The sequence below is a fragment of the Hyaena hyaena genome, unplaced genomic scaffold, assembly GCF_003009895.1.
Source record: "Hyaena hyaena isolate Hyena2069 unplaced genomic scaffold, ASM300989v1 scaffold_71, whole genome shotgun sequence".
Classification (NCBI taxonomy): domain Eukaryota; kingdom Metazoa; phylum Chordata; class Mammalia; order Carnivora; family Hyaenidae; genus Hyaena; species Hyaena hyaena.
Genome location: NW_024080704.1, coordinates 1,723,443 through 1,738,607, shown reverse-complemented (window position 1 = coordinate 1,738,607; position 15,165 = coordinate 1,723,443). Strand labels below are relative to the sequence as shown.

Below are 15,165 nucleotides of genomic sequence, written 5' to 3'. Positions count from 1 at the left end.
GGAAGGGAGAGTGCTCATGGACTGGGAGCAAGAGAACATGGCTCACTTGAGAAAGTGTAAAGAGCTCAATAAAATTTATCCAAGAGATACAGGAGTGCTGATTCATAGGGGCACATGTACCTCAATGCTTATAACAGCACTTTCAACAATAGCAAAATTATGGAAAAAGCCTAAATGTCCATCAACTGATGAACGGGTAAAGAAATGTGGTTTGTATGTACAATGAAATACTATTTGGCAATGAAAAAAAATGAAATCATGTCATTTGCAGCAATGTGAATGGAATTGGAAGGCATTATGCTGAATGAAATAAGTCAGTCAGAGAAGGACAGATATCACATGTTTTCACTCATATGTGGATCTTGAGAAACTTAACAGAAGACCAATGGGGAAGGGAAGGGGAAAAGATAGTTACAGAGAGGGAGGGAGGCAAACAATAAGAGACTCTTAAATACAGAGAACAAACTGAGGGTGGACAGGGGAGGCGGAGAGGGAAAATGGGTGATGGGCATTGAGGAGGGCACTTATTGGGATGGGCACTGGGTGTTGTATGTAAGCCAATTTGACAATAAATTATGTTTTTTNGACCAATGGGGAAGGGAAGGGGAAAAGATAGTTACAGAGAGGGAGGGAGGCAAACAATAAGAGACTCTTAAATACAGAGAACAAACTGAGGGTGGATGGGGGGTGGGGGAGAGGGGAAATGGGTGATGGGCTTTGAGGGGGGCCCTTGTTGGGATGAGAACTGGGTGTTGTATGTAAGCGATGAACCACAAGAATCGACCCCCAAAACCAAGAGCACACTTTATACACAGCATGTTAGCCAATTTCACAATAAATTATATTTAAAAGAATAAATAAATGAAGTGAAGAGATTGGACTAACCATGGGTTCTCAACCTGGGGTTTAGCAGATCAGAGAATGTGAGAGGAAAACATTTCCTCTTCATTTTCAATGATTTCTAACAAAAGTGTTTCCTTCAACTACAAACGTAAGTATCAAACCACAATCCTGTTAGCAGGACCTGTGACTTGTCACTAATAGAAATCACAAATACATTTATATCACATGACTGTCATTGCAGGTATCAAAATATTGTTTATGCTCTTGCTACTTCAAAATCATGGTACCTATTGGACTTTTGTTAGATCTTGTATTTAGTAGATTAAATGAAGAAGTACATTAAAAAAGAAAAAACCTGTATCCTGAAGAATAAGGGGGCAAGAGAATGGAAAGAAGTGCCAATGGATAAGCTTCCACTTTTCTTTTCTTACCATCATAGACATGGGCACTAGTCCTCTTAGAAATGGGCAAATATAAATCCAGAGGAAGAAGTCGACTTGCTCAACGGCATAATTTTTCAAATTGGAAGAATACACAAACCTGACTTCAGTTCCCTGATCTAAGTCTGGTGTTCTCATGGTCTGGTTGTTTTCCCTTTTTTAGAATAGTTGAAACCATAAAAAACTTTTGACTTAACATTCTTGGGCTAGAGACATATTAAAAATTGGGCGCTTGAAGCTTATTGAAAGTCAAGCTAAAAGACCTTAACTTCTTATATCCACAATCTTTGATTGTTTTCACAGGGTGTTGACTTAGTGAATAATTTGGAAGTGTTTATATTAAATAAATACATCTTTTACTCTTTTCACAATTGGTTAGACTCTCATTGTTTGCTGACACCTCTGGCCAAGATACTCCATGCACAAAATCGAAGTGGGGGGGGCAGGAGGGGGCACAGGCAGACTGAGAGAGAGAAACAGAGAGGGATAGAGGGAAAGAGAGAGAGGAAGAGAGAGGAAGAGAGAGGGAGAGATTAGAAGAGAGAGGAAGAGAGAGAGATAGAGAGAGGGAGAGAAGTGGGAGGTGGGAGAGAGTATATCCCCAGAAGAATAGAGGATGTTGTACACAGTCAAAAAATTTTAAAATGTCCATTGCATATACCTTGAAGGATAGTGAGAGAGTAAGGAGAGACGGGGTGAGGGCCAGTTGGCCCAAGATGCAGGGAAAAGTAGAGGTTAGTCATGGGAAAAGGCCAGTGGTCCAGTTTTGCTGGACCAAAAGGAACATATAAGAAAGTAGTAGAAAAGCAGTCTAGAAGTGTAGCTTAGGTGTAGACTGCTGGACTCTGAATGCCAGTCTGTTTGGTGGACAGTTGGGGAGTAGAGGGACTCACACTGGAGCCTCAGGTGGCAGTCAGGCTGCATTGCCTGTGCTGTGTTGCCCAGCCCCTTGTAGAACTGAGCCCCAATTCCCTAGGTGCTGGACCCGGAGAGCATACAGTCAACCCCTAGGAATTGCTTCACCCCAGGCCACACCCCTCCTCAGGGCCTGGTACCATTGACCCATGGGGGTCAGCTCTGCAGGACTTTCCCAGGTCCTGAGCTCCACACGGGGTCCACTGAGGCCTTTGTTACAACTGTTCCAGAGCCCAAGTTCTCCTACCCCATTCTACACCCTTCACTCCCCCCAGGTGTTGAGCCTGGGTGTGCCCCACAGTGACCTGCCTCCCCACCACCTGAGCCTGTCTCCTGGGGAACCACATCTGCTATGAAAGGATGAGCAGCACAGGGAGACCATAAACCAGGATTCTGATTAGTACTCTTTAAATGATGAAGCTGGGAACACCTGGATGCCTCAGTCGGTTAAGCTTCCAAATTCGGCTCAGCTCATGATCTCGTGGTTCATGAGTTCAAGTCCCACATCAGGCTCCGTGCTGACAGCTCAGAAACTAGAGCCTGCTTCAGATTCTGTGTGTGTCTCTCTCTCTGCCCTTCCTCTGTTCACACTCTGTCTCTCTCTTTCTCTCAAAAATAAATACACATCTAAAAAGAATGATTACGGCTCTACACTGGAGGTATCACGGAGCATGGAAGAGAGAGGACGGAGGCGGGGGTTGGGTAACTGGGGACCTTTATCTCATCCCTCTCTCTTATCTGTAACCCCCAAGAAGCCTCTATTACTTTTCTCCAACTTCTCACCAACAACCTCATAAGTCACTTTTTTTTTCTAGAGACTTGGAGGCATAGGTTTCAAATTGGCAACCTATCAAAAGAACCCTGGAAACATTCAAAAACTATTGTTCTGTGCCCCCACTCCCAGAAATTCTGGTTCTGTATTCTCTGGGGAGAGCTCCAGAAAAATAAAATATATACCCCTTCTTAATTTCCAAAACACTCTTTCAAATGCATTTTCTTATTTGATTCGCACACACATACACACACAGGTGTAATTATTATTATCTCCATTTAACGAATGAGGAAATTGGGGCTGAGAGAAGTTTAGCAACTTGCCTTAGGCTCCCAGCTAAGTAAAGAGACAGAATCAAGATTAAAGACAAGATCTGACAGCCTCCTGATGTTCTTTCCATTTCACCGCCTGGCCTCTTCCAGCTCTGGGAGGCCAGAATTCTCAAGGCCTGTCCTTGCGTGTGCTCGTTCCATTCTCCATAACTTCATTGAAGCTCTTCCCCCAACCTACCCCAGTCCTGTCCATAATGCAGACCAAGACCAGCATGAGGAATTTATAAAGTCGTTAAAAATACTGTTACACAAGGCACTTCCAAAGCTGGGAACATCCATGGGGAGCTTACCATGCAATGCTCACAAAGTGTCCTTAGGTAACTTCGAACCCCAGAGAATGTTCCTGATCCATACATAGCTTCTATCACATCCCCCAGCCCTTGATCATGCTCAGTTCTTTAGTTGGATCTTTAAAAATATGTCTTTTTTGTCTTATTTGCCCAACTAGATTTCAGGGCAAAGGTACAAGCTTCCAACTCAATTTAACAGACCTAACCAACTTTTCTGGCCCTTTTCGTGTATCAGATACTGGACTAGTAAACTTGTAAAACATGGGTGAATATGATACAGCCCCTGCCCTGAAAGTGTTTATAATCTCTCCATTTCATCTACAGCTAGTCATCCATCTCATAAACATAAATTTATTTGTATGAACAGTGTTACATGGATACGGAGGAGGGAGTGGGTAAAGTAAGTTATGAGGGTTTCTCAGAAAAGGAACTATTTGAGCAGAGCCTTGACAGTTAATTGGAAAAGTAATCAGTGAGCCTTAAATTCATGCCTTAAAAGGAAGACTTCTTAAGGATGTCTCTGTGTTCCAACTGAGGGGCAGAGTTTCATTATATGATTCAATGATATTTATTGGATACCAATAATCCTAGGAGTTTCTATTTACACGTCCCTCTTTCTCATCACCACCACCCCCCACATTCAATCCCTCAGCCAACCCAAACTCTTCTACCCTTCAAGTATCTTTCCAACCATCCACTTCTCTCCATCTCCATTACCAGCACTCCTCATTAAGACTTTGTCAATAGCCTACTAACTGGTCTCTTTATCCAGTATCCACTCCCGCTAACCAAGAGCCATTTTCTACTTGGCAATTAGATATTTATCTTGAATACGTAAATATGAATTGTATCTCCCCACTCTGCTTCCCAAGACTCTTAGGATAAAAGGCAACATTTTAACTTGGCCCTACAAGGGCCTACACATTTTAGTCCTTATTTTTCTAGCCTCATGTGGAACTTTACTTCATGTCCTCTGTATGATCTAGCCACATTAACCTTCTTTCATGTTCCCCTCTGCCACATGTCCTTCGCACATGCTCTTCCCTCAGCTGAAGATGCCCCACCCCATACTCACCTCTCTCTTTTCTCCTTAACTCAGACTCTTCCTTCTGGACCCCTCAAAATACATTTTGTTGAGGAAACCTCCCCTGACTTCCCCTTACCATGTCTACAACCCCAGTCCTCTCAGGCATGATGGAGCCTTCTCCTCCTACTTTGCAGCGTTTATCACAGTTATAATTTTACATTTATTTGGCTTTTAAAAATTGGAGTCCATCCTTCCACCCTTAATGTATTAACTTCTACAAGGCCAAGGACCGTGCCTGGCTTTGCATACTCTTGGATCCCTAGAACCCAGCTGGCGAAGTGTGAATCAATGACTGAAGGAATGAACTGACACATGTCTGACTTGTTAGGTTCTGGGAATTACAAAGGTGAGCATAACAGACCCAGCTTCTGCTAGTGTGAAGCTTCTAGTCTTGTACTGATTAAGCATAAGAGATTGAAAAGTCAGGGTGTGGTTGTTTGGAATTTGGACAAGCTCTCTGTGACCCTTCCTTGACCCCATCTCACACTTCTTGTGCTGGAGATTTCAGGATCTGGGTTAGAAGTTGAAACTGCAGCTGAGTCTAGAGTTGTTTAATTCGTTTTTGAACATTCGCTATAAGACATTGATGCCAGGATTCAGAAAGAACGTGCCCCTTTATATCCAGAAAGATTCTGCAAAGGTTGGAGATGCATTTTTTTCCTTGTGGCCCCATATCCATTTTTCCTTCTTGCTAGAGCTTCTCAGCTTTTGGGTGGGGAGTCACCTCTCCTCCCTTCTGCTCACTCATGTCAAGATTATTAAGTGATGGGTTCATGGGCCAATTAAACCAATGAGACTCCCCGTTAGAATGTAACTGGTTTTCCTAATCAGGACACTCCAGGGAAGTGGTATATGGATCCCTGGAACTTCCCATGGGCCTTTCCTTTTGGAATCATTCTATGAGACTTCGAATAATTCTCTTTCTTCTTCAGTAGGTTCTGTTGCTTGCACCCAACCCTCTTCAGTCACAATCCCACTAAAGCAGAAGTGGGCGAACTACGGCTTGCAGACCAAATCAAGCCACTGCCTATTTTAGTATATAAACTGTGACTGAAGCACAGCCACAGCCATTCAGTTACGTAACATCTATTGCTGCTTTCATGCTACAAATGCAAGGTGGAGTGCTGTGACAGAAACTCAATGATCCACAAAGTTGAAAATATTGATTGGAAACGTTTGCCAGCCCCTACACTAGGGTACAAATCCCTATACTCTAATTAGAGTAATTGATTAACTTCTCCTCAATGTATCTAGGATAGTACCAGATATGTACTATCCCCGGAAGAATTGAGAAAACAGTTGACTCAAATCAGCTTCTGTAGGGCTTAGGTTTTGTATAAAACCTTGGCCAAGAAAGGGTGCTTGAAGCTGAGGAAGACTAAATATTCTACCAGTTGTTTTCTGATCTAATTTTCTAGGGTCCTCTGATTCTCCAGGCTGGCTCTTTATTATACTGAAGTGGAGGATGCTGTTGGGAGTTGACCAAAGAACTGACACTAGACCCAAACATTCTAAATCCCTCTGAGCTTTGGAAAAGTTCTTTATCATTGCTGTGCCTCGTCTCCCTCTTTTACACAATGAGGAGCTCCAAAATTCTTTTCTCAAATTCTGTACTTCCTCTAAAGGAAGGTAAAGGCAACCTGCTATATACGTAACAGTCAGGGGAACAATTATGAAATCGACCTTGAAAGAAAGGGGGCAGTATATACCATGGGGAACAGCAAGAACTAATGTGTGCTTGTGTGCCAAGTTAGGTGTGTGTGTGTGTGTGTGTGTGTGTGTGTGTGTGTCTTAAGGAGCAACCAACATATGCCTTCATTTGAATACTGTCTTCTCTGGAGTCAATGGGAAAAACCAGAAGGCCTGCAATTCTCATTTAAGTCCCCAACTTAAATCTGTGGCAAATAGCCTATTAGTGGGAAATTTTGGGACAGTCCCTAAGCAAAGTTTGTTTTGCTTTTTACTCTCAGACTTGCTCCAAAATCTCAGGTGAAATTACACCCTAGAAAGTGCCTACTTAAATTCCTTTAACAAGCAATCCCCTCTCAGCAGACACAAGTTTGGGCCTGTCCACTCACCTCAAACAGACCATCCACCTGAATTGTTTGCAACAGCCTCAGGCTACAGGTAGTTTAAAGTGCCACTATCAGATTGCCTCTCAATCTTCTCCTCTAGACTAAATAGTCTTGATTTTTGTCAGCAGCTTTTCATATTCTAGGGCTCCCTTATTAACTATGTTTGCACAGAGCTGGATTTTCATCTTACTCCCTGCAGCGCTGGTTTTGCCCCTGTTAGGAGCTCAGGGGCCAGACCTGGGGCTTGCTGGCTCCAGGCCCCCTTTTGGCCCTTTAAAAATGTTCCGGATGATCGTGTGTTAAGAGCTAATGACAATTGTCTGCCCAGAATGCTCAAGCATAAACTTGCATCGAGTCAGGGGGATTGATGAAATCAGCCTCAAAATCCAGAACATCTATCCTATAATTAAGATCCACTAATATATGGACAAACAGGTCAGCAAGACCTACTTACAGTCTCCACAAATTAAAGGGCTTCAGAGAAAATATTCCTTTCTTCCAGAGAGTGATTTTTTAAGGAGCACATTAAATAAACACTTATTGAGCATCTATGTTATGACAGGCACTGTGCTGGCTCCTGGGATACAGCAGCAAGTACGAGGTGTGGGGCCCCCGTCCTGACAGAGCCAACCAGCCATGGGAGGGCATTGGAAAGGGAACATCTCACAGAAAAGTCTACAGGGAGTTATCATGAAGAAAGTAAGCGCTGTGGCTGGAAAAACATGAAGGCCTCTAACTCAGAGTTGGATAGAGCATTGGTGAAGGAGCCTTGCTCAAGGACCTGAAACAATTTCCACTTGGGTGGCTCACAGAACAGAAAGGCAGTGTCGAGAACAAAGTCCACAGAAAATGGCAGATCAAAGTAGGCAGGACCTTGCAAGCCAGGTAAGAAAATGAAAGTGCCCTAGAATGGTAGCTCTTAACCAGGGGACATTTGCCAATGTCCCTTCAGACATTTTGGGTTGTCACACTCAAGAGGTGCTACTGGTGTCTAATGGGTAGAGGCCAGTGATGCTGCTAAACATTCCACAGTGCACAGGACACTGCAACAATACGTTGTTATTGGGTCCAAAATGTCGATAATACAGAGAAGTCCTGCTCCACAGCAGGAGGAATGACTAAGAAGAGAGGACCACCACTGGAGTTATGTTTTATAACTTCCACTCCAGACACGGAGAGGTGGTCCTGGTGTCCTGCAGCAAACATGAGTGAGGAGAAATAATTTATGCAGCTCACTGATAAAAGATGAGTTATGAGAAAACCCCCTTCTGCTAGGGGCCCGGCCACAGAAACACATCTCGCTTTGCAACACAGAATAAAAAGGCCACCGTGGGGGTTTTTAGGTACCACCCTTCCTTGACTAGTGAGGGATGGAAAACTGAAAAGTAAATGTAGTAAAATAACTATTTTCATTTGCACGTTTGTATATCTCACTCTTTTGTGGTCCTTAAGCTACTGGCATATAAATTAAAAGGTTCTGGATGGAAGTGTTAGCTGACTTTGACATAAAGTGGTAGGATTGAGATATTTTCGACATACCCGCACACACACATACACACACAGAGGGCACGATCCTAGGTATTTTGGGGAGCATGTTTTGCATTCTTGGTGACAGGTGGGGTCCTATAAATGAAGACAGTGACAGCTGCTTAGCATGATAATGTGTTCCATATTGTCAGACCAATTTGGAAAGACGGAGTAGCTATTATGAAGACCGCTGTAATATATATGGAAAGCATCTTCGCACAGGGGAAAACACAGTGATTCTTACCCACCTCCTCCCTGCTCCCTCCCAGTGCTTTGATGGAGCATCTAATAATAGCTGGTATTTATTGAACAGTTGCCATTGACCAGGCCCTGTGCTAAGCACTTTATGTATGCTTTCTCACATGATTGTCACAATCCTGTAAAGTAGGTACTTTTCTTCCAATGTTGTACTGAAGGTACTGAGGCTTGGAGAAGTTAATAGCAATTTGTCCTAAGTTGAGAAGGTGGGAGAATGCAGAGTCTAGATTTCAATCCAGGAATGAAGTTTTGGCCCCAAGAGTGTACTCTTCTGGTCAACAGCAATGAGTGATTTCAAGAGGCCATCTGGAGTGGGCTGCTCCTCTGAGCATCTGCTCCTTGGAGGTAAGGCTGACTATTCATTGAACTCTGGCCATCTTCTTGTTGTTCGAGGAATATTCAGGCCCAGCAGGATCCAGCTGTCTAAGCTGCAGCCACTTCAGGACTACACACACTGCTCCCCCCACAGAACCACCACTATTCTTTCCATAGCATTCTAGTAAAGTGAGTAACTTGGCATCTTTTTCCAGAAATGACTACAACAAAGAGATGGCTGCTGATCTCCCAATACCAGATTGGCAAAGCCCATCACTCTTCTGTGGGTTGTTTTAAAAATATTCAAGTCCCAGGTTCAACTAAGTCAGGAAAAGAAGAAGGGATTCCAGCCAGAGTTGCAGACCCAGGACAGACCACAGAGTCTGCATTTTTGTTCCCCTGTAATAGCCACGGGATGTTTTCTTGTTACTCAATAGATAAGAACTTCTTATCACTCTTGGCACTTACACATGTTTTCCTATTTTTCGTTTGGAAGCATGCATTTCCCTGTTATTGGCCACCCATCCCCAGAGCACAGCCAAATGTCCAAGGCTTTCAAAGAAATGTGCAGTCATCCCTTGGGACTCAATCTCTTCACAAGACATTTCCAAAGGACCCCAAATGACTGGCCTTCCCAAAAACACACACACCATACAAAATAAGATACTTCTTCCTCTGAACCTAAAGCTTATTTTCTCCAATCCTATGGCCTAAGCTTTAGATGGGACCACATAGCATCAAGTCTCCTGTCTCCCAAGAGCCAGCTCACCAGCCATTGAAGAGTTGACTCCCCATTACTAGGAGGCAGGCATAACTGAGGCCTCCATTTAGGCAAATTTTTCCCCTAAGTTCTAGACATGGACTTCACAGTGCCTAGACATACACACATGTTTTCTATTGAAACTGGAGGGAGACCTGAGGAGTTACCTATTTTTCCACTACAGACCATTTCGGAGCTCAAAATCCATCACCAGAAATATCCTGCATTGTGACACTAAGATGAATGTCAACAAAGGCCATGTTGTGTCTGCTTCCCCATCTTGGATCTAGTAGGTTATATTTGTCCTAACACGGGTACACACCCTCCGGAAAAGACTGGACTCAGGCCCTGATCCTCAGGAGAACATTGTATGAATTTCCTGTGGCCATTGTAACAAATTATCACAAACTTGGTGGCTGAAACACCAGAAGTGCATTCTGTTCTAGAAGCCAGAAGTCCAAAATGAATTTTGCTGAGCTGAAATGAAGGCATGTGAAGGCTGCGCTCCCTGCAGAGGCTCTATGGGGAACTGGTTCTCGGCCTTTCTCAGCTTGTGGTGGCTGCTGGCAGTTGGCTGGGGCTGCATCATCCCAACACAGAGGCCAATATCCTCGTCTCTCACCCTGCTTCCACCCATACTGCCTTCTCCTCTGTGGGTGCCAAATCTCTCGCCTACAGAGGACACTTGTGATGCCATTCAGCGCCCAACAGGCAATTCAAAATAATCTCCTTAATGTAATTGCATCTGTGAAGACCTTTTTCCTTAGAAGGTAACCCTGATTAGGGATTAGGATCGGACATCTTTAGGGAACTTTCTTCAGCTGACCACAAACACCTCTGCAGAAAGATGAGGAAGCACAGGCTGATGACCTTTCCAGAAGGGTTTCCATCAGAGGTGAAAAAGCTTGTACACATAAATGCATATGAACGCCCCACTGAGGGCTGTGTACTCATTTGACATGTGTCTTATTCAGTGAATCTGTTCAGAATTCCAAACGATCTGTTCTGTAACATCTGAACTGTACTCCTCTGACCATCCAACATCAGGCTTCTCAGCCTCTGCACTATGGACACGTGCATTGAATAACTCTTGGTGGGGAGGGATGGCACCGTTCTGTGCACTTACATTGTCTAGCAACATCCAGCAAATAAACATACAGAAAGGCCACTTAAAACTGAATTTTGACTAAATGAAGAAATTTTTTTAGAGTAAGTATGATATGTACAATATTTAGGGCATTCTAATGCTTAAAAAAAAAAACCCAAAATCAGAGTTCTTTGTTGATCTCAACTTAATTTTTTTAAGTTTATTATTTATTTTGAGAGAGACAGGGATAGTGTGAGTTGGGGAAGGGCAGAGAGAGAGAGAGAGAGAGAGAGAGAGAGAATCTCAAGCAGGCTCCCAGCTGCCACCATAGAGCCCAATGTGAGGCTTGAACTCATGAAACCATGACATTATGACCTGAGCTGAAAGCAAGAGTCAGATGCTTAACTGACTGAGCCACCCAGGTGCCCCTGGTTATCTCAACTTTAAATGTAATTGGGTGTCCCGTGTTTTATCTGTCAATTCCACAAGAGGGGTCAGTAACCCACACCCACCCATGCTCCCGATTACAATGAACAGTAGTGTCTCCAAACATTGCCAAATGTTTCTTGGGAGAAAAATCACCCTTGGTTGAGAATCACTGATGTACTCTAAAAAAAAACTTATAAAATAGGAAAGAGATAAAAACATGTGGAACTGTTTTAAGTACATGCAAGCAAGCTGGTGGTTTTTGCTACTTATCGGCAAAGCTACCAGACCCTTGAACCATAGGCTGAATGGACAGTAGCATGGCTCTGGGAGGAGACGCGTGTCACCGTGATGGAGACATGGTTTGGGGAAGATGGCCTCCTGGGAATAATCCTACCTGGCCCTCCCCCTTTTCAAGCCTTCGAGCCTCAGTCTGAGCAGCAAGACCGGGCATGATCTCCCATCCCCCATTCACCCTCTAATTTATTTTAATTATTCTCCTTTTCCCTCTGAGTCATCAGGCTTTGCTTAGGAGCAAGTGGCTCTCACATCCACGTGGCTAAATTTGAAGGCTCCAGGAGACAGTTGTCTGGCAGAGCTGGACTGTGAGGTCCCCCCACTAAGACTTTTGATTTTGAACATGTCCCTACTGGTAGAAAATACTAAACAAAAGAGGGGCTGAATGAGTGTGTGCCTGATTGTTTCTCCCTCTTTCCTTTCCTGCATCCTCAGTCTCGGTCTCCCTGTCCCCAGTGGATACTTGGCACTTGGCATTCAGAACATCCATGCCTCACCCAGGCTTTCTATACTGATGGCCAGGGATCTCCCTCCGGGCCACTCTAGCCCACCAGCTGCCTCTGCACTGTATCAAATTTGGCTCTGAACAGGTCTCTCCTAATATAAGCCTGGTGCCCACACAGATAGCAATCGGGTGCACATATTGTGTGTCTTTAAAAACAAAGCCACGTGTATTTATAGACCCATATCAATGACAGATCTATATGGAGAGATAATGGGGGTTTTACAGACCACCTCCTCCCCGAAAAAGGTGAGACTTTGAAGCTTCTGACCTAAATTGAAATGAAATACCAAATAATAGTCAGCAACAAATCCCTTAATGAGGAAGGACTGTTATCTAGCTCAGGACTGGTGGAGTCTAAATGGGAGATTTGTTTGTGAGGGGTCAGACCCTGGCAAGAGAGAAACAGGATAGTTTCTGTTCCAGAGTCATCTGCTGAAGGAGGAGTATTTCATTGATTTGCTGCTGTGCTTCTGGTTGCTTGGAGTCGTTAACATCATCTTCAAAGGGTTTGTATTAACCAGCTACACAGGGCCTACTAGAGCAGTCCAAAAACAAAGTCGCCGTTTGGGAAGAGTTCTTAAGAATGAATGAATGAATTCAGTGAAACATTTGTTGCTGCTAGAAGTCAGAGTCTAGGACAAAAATGCCTATGCAGGAAAATACAGGCAACATGAAGAGTAACGCAGGAAGGAAGAATAGGTCCCAGATGGTGGCCCCAGCTACTGTCCACCTAGCCTGGGAGATAGGGCCGATTTCGTTTTTAGGGTGGGTTGGGGTGTGTGTATAATCAGGCCAATCATAAGGACGGCGACAGTGACTTACAAACAGGGCAGACACTAAGTGGAAGGCGCCACCTTTGCTGAGGTCCAGCCACCATAATCCATGCGCTCCAACTCCAGCAACTCCATGGGTCACCTCTCGTGCCTGCCATTTACGAGGAGAATCACATTCCACTAGTTTGAGACTGTCTGTCCTCTACATGCTCACATCCTCGGGATAAACCTTTGAGTCGCATGTAAAGAAATAGATATAAATAAATCAGTAATACAGTGTTGTCAGTGTTTTACATTAGATCCTCAGGCCTCGTTCATGTTAGAGCTAAAAGTCTGTACCCTTTTCTTTTTTACTGAGGCAAAATTTACATGTGATGAAATATGCAGATCTTCATAATACAATGCAATGAGTTTTGGCTAATGTGTGTACCAATGTAACTGTCACCTCTGTCAAGATACAGGACGTTTCTATCAACCTGGAAAAGTCCCAGGGGGCCAGGGGTATGCTGGAGTCAACGTCTGCCCAGACGATTGAGCGCATCTCATCCCCAAAATCATGTTGTTCGTTTCACAATGGCCATGGTGGGAAATCAGCAAACCCTCCAAACCAGGGATTTTCTCCCCAGTGAGCCAGGTTACCAGAACACCATTGTTCATGCCCCTTGGGCCAGCCAATGCCCTGTGCCCACAGAGGCAGATCCCCACAGGCTTACTTTTGCTTGTTCTTAAAACTCAGGAGAATGAAATCGCATTTTGTATCTTGCTTTTTTCCATCAACATGGTGTCTGTGTGATTCACCAGTGTTGTGATTTATCAGTAGTTTGTTCCTTTTTTATTGCTGAGTACTAGTCCACTGTACAAATAAGCTGCATTTTATCTCCTTTCTTGTTGAAGGAGACTGGTTTGGTTCTCATTTTGGACTTATGTTTATATAAGCATATACACTGTTCATATATACATATATACTCTCTCTCTCTGTCTCTATATGTGTGTGTGTGTGTGTGTGTGTATGTGTGTCCAGTTCATGGACATGCTCTTTCCAGGATGCATTAGTTTGAAGAAGGTATCATTTCAAGCAAAGTTGAAGCATGAGTAATATTCACAATTTTAAATTTCTGCAAGCATCGTTTAAGCGAATGAATGTTGATAAGGTGATCCCAGTGGAGAAGCTGGTGAAGGGGCGTTTGCAGGAAAACCTGTATTTCATTCAGTGTTTTAAGAAATTCTATGATGCTAACTACGATGGGAAGGAGTACGATCCTGTAGAAGCACAGCAGGGGCAAGATGCGATCCCTCCCCCTGACCCTGGCGAACAGATCTTCAACCTGCCGAAAAAGTCTCACCATGCAAACTCCCCCACCGCAGGTGCGGCTAAATCAAGTCTGGCATCTAAGCCAGGATCTACACCTTCTCGTCCCTCATCAGCCAAAAGGGCTCCGGCCAGCAGCTCAGCATCCAAATCTGATAAAGATTTAGAAACACAGGTCATACAGCTTTTTTTTTTTTAATTTTTTTTTTAATGTTTTATTTATTTCTAGGAGAGAGAGAGAGAGAGACAGCGTGAGCAGGGGAGGGTCAGAGAGAGATGGAGTCACAGACTGAAACAGGCTCCAGTCTCTGAGCTGGCAGTCAGCACAGAGCCCGATGCGGGGCTCGAACCCACGAACCGCGAGATCATGACCTAAGCGAAAGTCGGACGCTCAACCGACTAAGCCACCCAGGCGCCCCAGGTCATACAGCTTAATGAGCAGGTACATTCATTAAAACTTGCCCTCGAAGGTGTGGAAAAGGAAAGGGATTTCTACTTCGCAAGTTGACAGAGATTGAGCTCCTCTCTCAAGAGCATGGGCAGGAAAACGATGACCTCGTGCAGCGACTAATGGAAGTCCTCTATGCTTCCGATGAACACGAGGGCCGCTCGGACGAGCCGGAGGCAGAGGAACAAGTCCATGACCAGTAGCCGCAGCAGCAGAAGCGTCCTGGCACCTCTCAACTTCGACTTTGCGTGGGAACTTTTCTCCTGGAGAAACGTGTGGCCTCAAGCTCAGAAGAAACCAGTTCCCAGTCTGCCGTTAACACCAACGCAGTGTTGCACACGCCAGCCACCGCACACCGTTTCCCCCGTTAGCAGCCGGCTGCGTGGCGGCCCAGCTGAGAGATCATGGGGTCACACATCTTCTACTTCACTTGGCTGCTTGAGATTGACTCTGCTCTTTTCATTTCTTTACAGAACAACTCTCCCCTCCCCCTCCTCCAATACCCCCTTTTTATCCTGGTGTGAAACAATGGTAATTTGATATATGGTATTTATATTGGCATTTCTCAACCCATTGTCACTAGATGTCACACATTCGTAGTGCTTTGATGTTTGCAAGTCTAACCTCTGAACATAAATTTGGTCAAATAATAAATTGGAGCAAAGTGAAAGAAAAAAAAATATATATATAGAGAGAGAGAGATGGG

At 44.2% G+C, this 15,165-nt stretch overlaps 1 pseudogene; it reads left to right on the top strand.

The window, feature by feature from the left end:
• The first annotated feature begins 13,726 nt into the window (after positions 1 to 13,726).
• Positions 13,727 to 14,830, top strand: LOC120232414 (annotated as a pseudogene).
• The last annotated feature ends 335 nt before the right edge of the window (positions 14,831 to 15,165 follow it).